Source organism: Haliotis rufescens, unplaced genomic scaffold (assembly GCF_023055435.1).
Source record: "Haliotis rufescens isolate VD_foot unplaced genomic scaffold, xgHalRufe1.0.p SCAF_8, whole genome shotgun sequence".
In the NCBI taxonomy this organism is placed as follows: domain Eukaryota; kingdom Metazoa; phylum Mollusca; class Gastropoda; order Lepetellida; family Haliotidae; genus Haliotis; species Haliotis rufescens.
In genome coordinates this window covers 14,085,652-14,094,668 of record NW_025964372.1, presented here as the reverse complement: position 1 = coordinate 14,094,668, position 9,017 = coordinate 14,085,652, and positions in this window count along the sequence as shown.

The following is a 9,017-nucleotide window of genomic DNA, read 5'->3' as shown; positions in this document are numbered from 1 at the left end:
TCACAGGTTATACTGAACTGTTCCATCAGCGTTTACCTAATACGGTACACGGCCTATTCGAGTATGTAGCATGAGCACATAATTTGACACCCGTGAAGATCCGGGTTAGAATAGGTCTTCAGCAACCCATGCTTGCCGTAACAGGCGACTATGCTTGTTGTAAGAGGCGACTAACGGGATCGGGCTCGCTGACTTGGTTGATGCATGTCGTCGTATCCCAATTGCGTGGATCGATGCTTATGATATTAATCACTGGATTTGCTGGTCTAGACTCGATTATTATACAGACCGCCGTCATATAGCTGGAATATTGCAGAGTGCGACGTTAAACAACAAACAAACAATTTTACCTGGTCTGTTATCTGTTTACCTCTTTAACATTCCACACTTTTCTTTACTTCAGGCATGAAGTATTATTCAGGTGACTCATGTAACATAACAGCACCAGCAAGTCAGTGTCCACTCCAATGGGGATTGTTGTCTGTTCTTTCACAAACGCAACTGCTGTCGGCACAATCATCAAGTCAGCATCTCCACTGTCAGGTTTGAACTCACATCCATTCTTCTGGAGCATCTCACCTAAGAGTGAGTGAGTGAGTATGGTATGGCAAGATCACGGCGGGGAACACCAGAAATGGGCTTCACACAGTGTACCCATGTCGGGAATCGAACCAGTGTTTGCGTGACGAGCGAACACTTTAACCACTAGGCTACCCGACCGCCCCCTCACCAAGGAAGTCTTCCTTCTTTGAACAGAGAAACATATTCCCGCTAAACTTTACCTTCCCACCAACGGTACCTTTCAGTCTCGAATGGGTCATGTCTTCCTTGAGGGACCATTTTCAATTCCATGAAGAACAGTGGCTTTCCCGTACCTCCTTTACACATAATCTGTATACAATAGACTTATACAATCGTACGTCGATCCACGTGGCCATACTACACGCTGCAGTACAGCTCCACCATCAAAGACAAAGTGTTTCAGTGCATCAGCTGCAGGCGGTTTCCAGTTGGGGTTGTGTGTAACTACACAGTTCATGCATGACAAGTTTTCGCCAATGTTATCTGCTGTGGTGATCAGTCGCTGTAGTTGTGGATCTACATGATTTATGTCTCCATCCACTTGTACTGATGACTTGGTTGCAAGGGTTGAAGCTTCATCTTTCTTTTTGAAAGAAAATCCTAGAACTTGTTTTCCTGTCATGGAATCCTCTGTCCAGTTTGCATAGCATCATCTACATTGACGGAAATGTCTACGTTAAACAACAAAGAAAGAAATAAAACAGTTTCCCCATTAGCATGTTACGCAAAGCTCGGTTCTCACTGAATGGGTATCTATCTTCAAGAAACATCAAAACCACCCGAATGACCTTCTGATGTGATTTGGTCATTTTCTTATGTTGATCACTTGTGCTGAAAGACACTAATGTAAGATTCTGCATGGCAGTGTTGACAGGAGGACAAACAGTCATAGAAAGTAGCCATGTGAGACGCTGACAGTAAACACTAACACTACAATACATGACTAAATTATATTCCAATCAGTCAAACACAGCATACAATTGTTGTTTTCAACCCTCTGTATAAAAACCAGCTTCGACGTTTGTCAAACCTGGTTCAACAACTTTAAACAGATTTCAAATAAACATCGCTGCAGCTAGAATCCCAGATAATAGTTCAATCTTTATGGCTAAGGCCAAAGCTATCTTAACAACTGTGACCTATGTTTAACAATAAACCCAACATAAAAGTGTCATCATCCTTTCATATCCATTGTCTTGCCTTCAGGCACTTAAAATTGTCTCCTCAAGTCATCCCATAATCCTTTACATTTTGGAACTTTTCAATGATTTTTTGCTGGTTAACAAGTCATGTAGGCATAGCAGGTAACTCAAAATCCGATGCTGCAGCTAAAGCAGCACTAGAAATCAATAAAATTCATGAATTCAAAACAACAATAGGTCATGATGTCGTATTAGCCACAATCGGTTCACCCTCGAATATCTGCTTAAAACAGATGAGGACGAACCTCCTAAGTGTATCCCTTGTAATGAAAGGTTGACTGTCAAGCATATATTACTTGACTGTGTGGACTTTGCAATTGCAAGGGATTCACATCATCAAAGCGTAAATCTGAAAAATCTCCTCTCCCGTGTAAGCGGGCAACTCATTCTCATCTACTTGAAAGACATTGGTTTGTATATTAAATTTTAAATATGTATGTGAATAATTAGCTGCTTGTTTTTAAATTTGGTGTGATGATTTTACCAACTGATATTATTGGTGGCTCCGTCCGGGAGTTAACTGTAAAATGGTTGCCCGCCTGTGTGACACGTAACTCTTGTCATAATCGATGTAACTGTCATCAACCAGTGCTGAAGCCAACTAATTACTGAGCATTTTAATATAGACTAGTACTGAGCACACCTTATATGTTTGTCTTCCTTAAATTAACCCTCTTGGTGCTACTGGACCATATATGGTCCCTCAATTTCCACACCCTCTGAGAGCCACGGGACCATATATGGTCCCGTGAAAATGTCCCTTTTCAACTGTGAATTAAGATGTCAAACACTGAGTGCGCAAATTTAAAAATTATGACCATCATCACCCTAATCATCTCAGCTTTAAAATCGTGTAAGTCATATTTTATACAGTGCTACGGATTGCGAAATATGATGAGATTAGTAAAGTGGTTACCGCGCTTCTCGACCTTTTTCCATGCGAAATGAATTTTATGCGAATGACGGCGATGTTTTGATTATTCACCCGGGCCACATACACGTAACTATTTTAATATCAGACAGCCAATTTGAAAAAGAAATCAATGAGACTGGTCCGAAATAATTACTTTTCCCCACTTTCCAATTATTGGCTTCAGACTTCTGACGTTTAGTCCGCAATGGAAGTTTTTTTGTTCAAGTATTGCACATTTTTATCGACCGTGTGTCATGGCAATTTAGCACGGCACCAGAGACAGTGCATTGCAGATTGTCTTTATGTTTATGATGCTGATTTACAGAAAATATTCAAATCTAAGATATGGAAAGATAGCTATGATCGTTAATATTGAGATTGATACAGTGTATATTTATGGGAAAGAAGTTCATTATTCAGTTTCATTGAAACTGTGATAATAGCGCTATGATTGGTTTGCTGAAATAGTATTTTCCATGAGACGAACGTACTTGGAACATGCTGTGATTATACAAGATTATTAATATCCATTTATGTATGTGTATATACACTGATGGAATAAAATAAAGGTTCGCATACATGGCGCAGACATAAGATTTTAATACAACACTTGATCAAATGAAAGCTGCATGGTAAATAATGACTTAACCTCAGTTCTTCAGTATGACATGTGTGACCACCACGAGCTCTCACAACAGCCTGACAACGTCTTGGCATACTCCGAATAAATGCCCGGATTGTAGCCCTTGGAACATTATGCAACTCTTGTCTTAAACAGTCAAACATCTCGCCCAGATTACGAGGTTGATTAATGCGATCTCGCACCCGACGACCAAGAACGTCCCATAAATGTTCTATCGGGTTAACGTCTGGACTTTTAGCCGGCCATGGAAGCACAGCGACCTGGTTCTGCCTAAAAAAATCGGCTGAAACACGAGCAGTATGTGGCCTTGCATTGTCCTGCTGAAACTCTAACAACCGCCCAAATCTGTTAGCGAACGGAAGCACCACTGGGCGTAACACTTCGTCACGGTAACGAACACCAGTAAGACGACCATCCACAAGAATCAAATCTGTTCGGTTGTCGTAGGTGATTCCACCCCAGACCATCACTGATCCACCTCCGTATCTGTCATGCTGCTTGACAGTGCATGCTTGGTATCGTTCATTACGTCGTCTCCAAACACGTATCCGACCATCTGCATTGTCAATATTGAAACGAGACTCATCGCTGAACATGGTGTATCGCCAACGACGCATCTGTCTGGCTCCATGCTGCCTTGCCCACTGTAACCTTCGCCGTTTGTGTTCTTGAGTCATCCTGATTCCTACCACGGGACGGCGACTTTGTAGACCCGCTGAACGCAGCCTGTTACGTACTGTGCGATCACTTAACCGTAGATGTGTGACAGCTCTGAACTCGGTATTCACTTTTGGGGCAGGTTTAAAGCGATCCCTCAAACAAATCAGCCGAATCTGAGGATCTTGACGAGCTGTAGTTTTCTTTGGTGGCCCACGCCCACGTCTCATGACAACATTGCCGGTCTGCCTGCAGAGGTTCCACAGTCGTGAGAGGACACTGATGGACTTATGAAAGTGTCTTGCAACTTCTCGCTGTGACTGGCCTGACCTCACCATCCCGATTGCCTGCCATTTCTCCTTCAAACACATGTACTGTCTTGGCATGTTTCACGCAGTTGATGTCAATGAGATCGGTCTTACAGTAGAAGACTTTATACCCCATTGTGCCATGAAAAACTACTGAAACACGTGCACTGCATGTCTTTCTATAGGTGATACCCTGCGTTTTGGAGATGCTGACCATGTACTTCCGAAAAACGGCCACAAAAAAATAACAACATTTGGACTCATTGACCGAACACACTATGCGATCCCTTATTTATTTCCATCAGTATATTTAAATCTCCTAAAAAAATATCATCACAACACGACAGTTCGTATTTCTAACATTTTGCCATCGATATCGATATTAGACGTAATTAATATTAGATTTAGAAATTATTTATGAAGACACTACTCTTGATCAACGTATGATAATCTATTGCAAGCCTTGAACTCTTATTTGATATATTATCTGAAATGTCAGCAATGAGTAAACACTTCTATTTTTCGTTCAATGACGTTACAATCTGCAATTTTATTTGTGTAGGCTAATAGACTGATTTCCCGTTGTGAATTTGTCGTCTGGGCAGGTGCGCGTGATTTGACCTCGCGTGTTGTGACGTGGATGATATCATCCCAAACAGCTGATCTAATGTTTAGGTACTATAAATGTTTCGTTTTGTTTGTTCGTTTGTGGTTTAACGCCACACTCAGCAATATTCCAGCTATTTGACGGTGGTCTGTAAATAATCGAGTCTGGACCAGACAATCCAGTGATTGACATCATGAGCATCGATTCACGCAATTGGAATCGATGACATGCTTCAACCAAGTCAGCGAGCCTGACCACCCGATCCCGTTAATCGCCTCTTACGACAAGCATAGTCGCCTGTTACGGCAAGCATGGGTTGCTGAAGACCTATTCTACCCCGGATCTTCACGGCCGGTGGTGTAGTATAATGGATACACGTGGTTTCAGCTTCCAAATTATTATACTCTCTTTGACTTAACTGGAAAGATCTAGTACATCACGAATAGAAAAAATGTCCACAGCGACCGACGAGTGAATGAAAACATTTATCACTTGACTAACACTGTTAGAATACTTTTGCACACATTTATTTGTCTGATGACCCTCTTGTGTTTGTATGTTTGTTTGGTGTTTAGCGCCTCGCTCAGCAGTATTCCAGCTATATGAACGGCGGTCTGTTAATAATCGAATCTGGACAAAACAATCTAATGAATGACATCATGAGCATTGGGATACGATCACATGCATCAACCATGTCAGCGAGCCTGACTACCCCATCCCGCTAGTCGCCTCGGACGACAAGCATGAGTTGCTGAAAAAGTACCACATGGGTTGAGAGACTCAGTCCGGATCTTCACAGATCGATGACCCTCTTGTGAAGCATGTCCAGACTCCTGGTGAGAACAAGGCAGTCCACAGTTATTCTCAAACGAGCCAAGGAAGTAGGATATAATCTCACTGTCAATGTTGGTGGTTTTGTACTGCTGGACGGTACAGATATGAGTGAGAACCAAGCGAAGTGCCATATCAAATAGGCCCAGACTCACATTGTCAGTTGATTCCAAGCTCTGGCACAAACACAATATCTTTATCGACATAATGGAGTGGCTCGATCCTTTTATTATCGTTATTGCGTGTCCATCCACGGCACGACCTAAAATGGGTGAGTTGAAATTAAACGTCGCTTAAATTACAGCTTCCAAGAATATGTAGAGGTCGATCTTGTCCATTTGCTTAACCCAATGAAATCATTTATATCAGTGAGTGTTCTGTCTCTTTTGACATTACTATGATTGACAAGATTCAGGAAAAACATGGCAAATATGCGGACCTCGCTTTCGAATATGTCACGCTTGCATCAAAAGTACAGAGTTGTCCGACTCCCCATTGTTCTTGGTGCCTTAGGTTTGGTACCTCCCAAACTGTTGACTTACATTGGGAGAGTACTCGGGTTTGCTACCAGGGATACAACCCTTCTGGCAATCTGGGTAATGAAGAAGGCTGTAGTGTTAGGGAGTCTTCACATTCTCCGAAAAGTTATGGGTGGGTTTGACAAGGCAGTGCTGTCTGGGCTGCGTGTAGAGGGGCAAGGGCCCTGAGCTGATGATGAGCCTAACCAGCCTGACTGTGCCAGGATCACTCAAACCCTCTTTGCTGCATTTTTATTTTAATCTGTAAATAATAATAATGGTTATCCTTCATAACTTGAAACAGAATACAAATCAGAAATATAAGAGTCTCCTGAAGACTTAAAGTAATCATAGCAAAACGACTGTTGTAAATGAATGACAATTGACGTGGTACTAACATGGGTTGTAAAGTTTGATTTCAAAATATCAATAATTCTGATTATTGCTGTTCAGTTCTGTTCTATTCTATTTTTATGTAAAACCCGTGAAGTTAGAATTGGTCTACAGCAACCCTTGTTAGCCGTAACAAGCGTGTGCAAACGGGATCAGGTGGTCAGGCTCGCCGACTTGGTTTATACATGTCATCGCGTCCCATTTGCGTGGGACGAATCTCAACATTGTCTGGTCCAGACTCAATTATTTACAGTGAGTGTAACGTGGCATTGGCACTATTTCAGCCATATAGCTGGACTGTTGCCGAGTACGGCGTTAAACATTTAACAAACTACTAACAACAGTGTTCTTGTAACTAATTCCAAAATTCTAAAAATCCAAATAAATAGGGCGCCAAAAATACCCTACGTACACAAAATGTATTCTATCACAAATTGAGCTATTTCGTGTCAAGTTCACTACAAAAATGTTTATCATCAATTTAATATTTCTATCATTGAAAAACAATGATTGGTTACTTTCCGCTGGCAATTAATTGAAACAGGTTGGCTTTGGAGTCAAATTTAAATCGTTTGATATGGTTTGCAAAGATGACTGAAAATACAGCTGTTGGATTTGAAACATCATTACCGATGTTCTCATTTCACTGATTTCAATGACATGAGTGAGTGAGTTAATATTTAACGTCACATCGGCAGTATTTCAGCCATATCGTGACTAGAAGTACATTAATAATACCTATATTGAGAATGAATAAAAACCTGTCAACGATGGACAGTACAATAACTAGATTTATCACAGATTATATTTATACTAGTAGATAGCAATAAAAATATAACATCATACGTAACAATACAAGATCAAAATGAGCTATTGATCGCCAGCCACTGAAGAGGGATCACCATGCTAGGCTCAATGGGGACTTACAGTACTTTTGCTACCTGCATGGACCCCAGTCAGATTTACATCATCCCTTCAGCTGTTGGCGATTATTGATAAAGTTAGCAAACATTAAAACAACACATATGCTACGATTAAATGAGTGGTACAGATAAATATACTTTGAAAGACGTGGTCTTACATACCCTCTCAGGGGGACAATAATTTTACACTACTTTAACCCCCTTTGAGGATACAGCCATTAACAATCTCAGTTATTAATTTTATTCAACCAATTATAAAAAAACGCTGATTATATACAGAATATATCATTCAAAATGTATGTAATAATTCAATTTCCTTTAAAAAACTGATGATTAAATGAGAACTAAGATTAAAAAGATCCTTGAAGAATGAAACTTTGAAATAGTTATCCCTTGTGATGGCAAAATCAATACAGTCAAGCAGGACAACATGCTTGACTGTGATTCTTTCATTACAAGGGATGAAAAACGGAGGGTCTTCACCTTTCAACAAATACTTGTGTGTATATCTGCTATGGCCAATATGACATCGTCGCATAATGACCTCTTCAAATCTGGACTGAAAGTCCAAGTAGGTATAACCGATAGTTGGTTTAATTTCATTTAATTTATTGATACCTACTTGGGTGTCCCACTTCTTCTGCATGGGATCCCTTATGTAACATCTAATAACAAGTTTATAATCACTGTATGGGATAGGAAGTGGTGTCACAGATTCGTAGAGAGCTGCTTTTGCAGCAGCGTCAGCCATTGTGTTACCAATGATTCCAACATGGCTCGGTAACCAACAAAAAACGATGTCGTATTGGCCAGTAGCAAGATCATTAAACAATTCAATAATTTTGATTAAAATGGGATGCGTACAAGATAGATTTTTAATAGCTTGAAGGCAAAAGAGTGAGTCTAAAAATATGATGAATTGTTTATGTTTTGATTGGTTATTGATATATTATAATGCTGTGAATATTGCCTTTGCTTAGGCCGTAAAAATGAAACAGTTATCAGGTATTCGGTTTGGTATAGTCCTGGATCCAATGACAGTGGTGCTGGCAACAGCGTCACCATCCTTGGATCCATCTGTAAATATAGATTTGTAGGTATTGTATGAGGATCGTAATTGATTATATTCTTGCAGATACATTAGTTGATTTGTTTCAGATTTTTATCCCCCCGACATATAATGACGGGGGGATATAGCTATCAGTATGTGCGTCTGTAATCATTGTTTGTCCGGAGCATATATCCGAAACCGTTCAACCTAGCTTCACAAAACTTGGTACACTTACCAATCAGGCTCAGTAGTAGTGCCTTTTGCTATTTAGAGATTTTTAGATTTTTTTTATTTTTGTCGTTTCCATGGAATTATGATGAACTTAGGAAATTTGAGGGTAATGCTCTTGTCCAGAGCATATTTTCTAAACCGTACAACCTAGCTTCGCA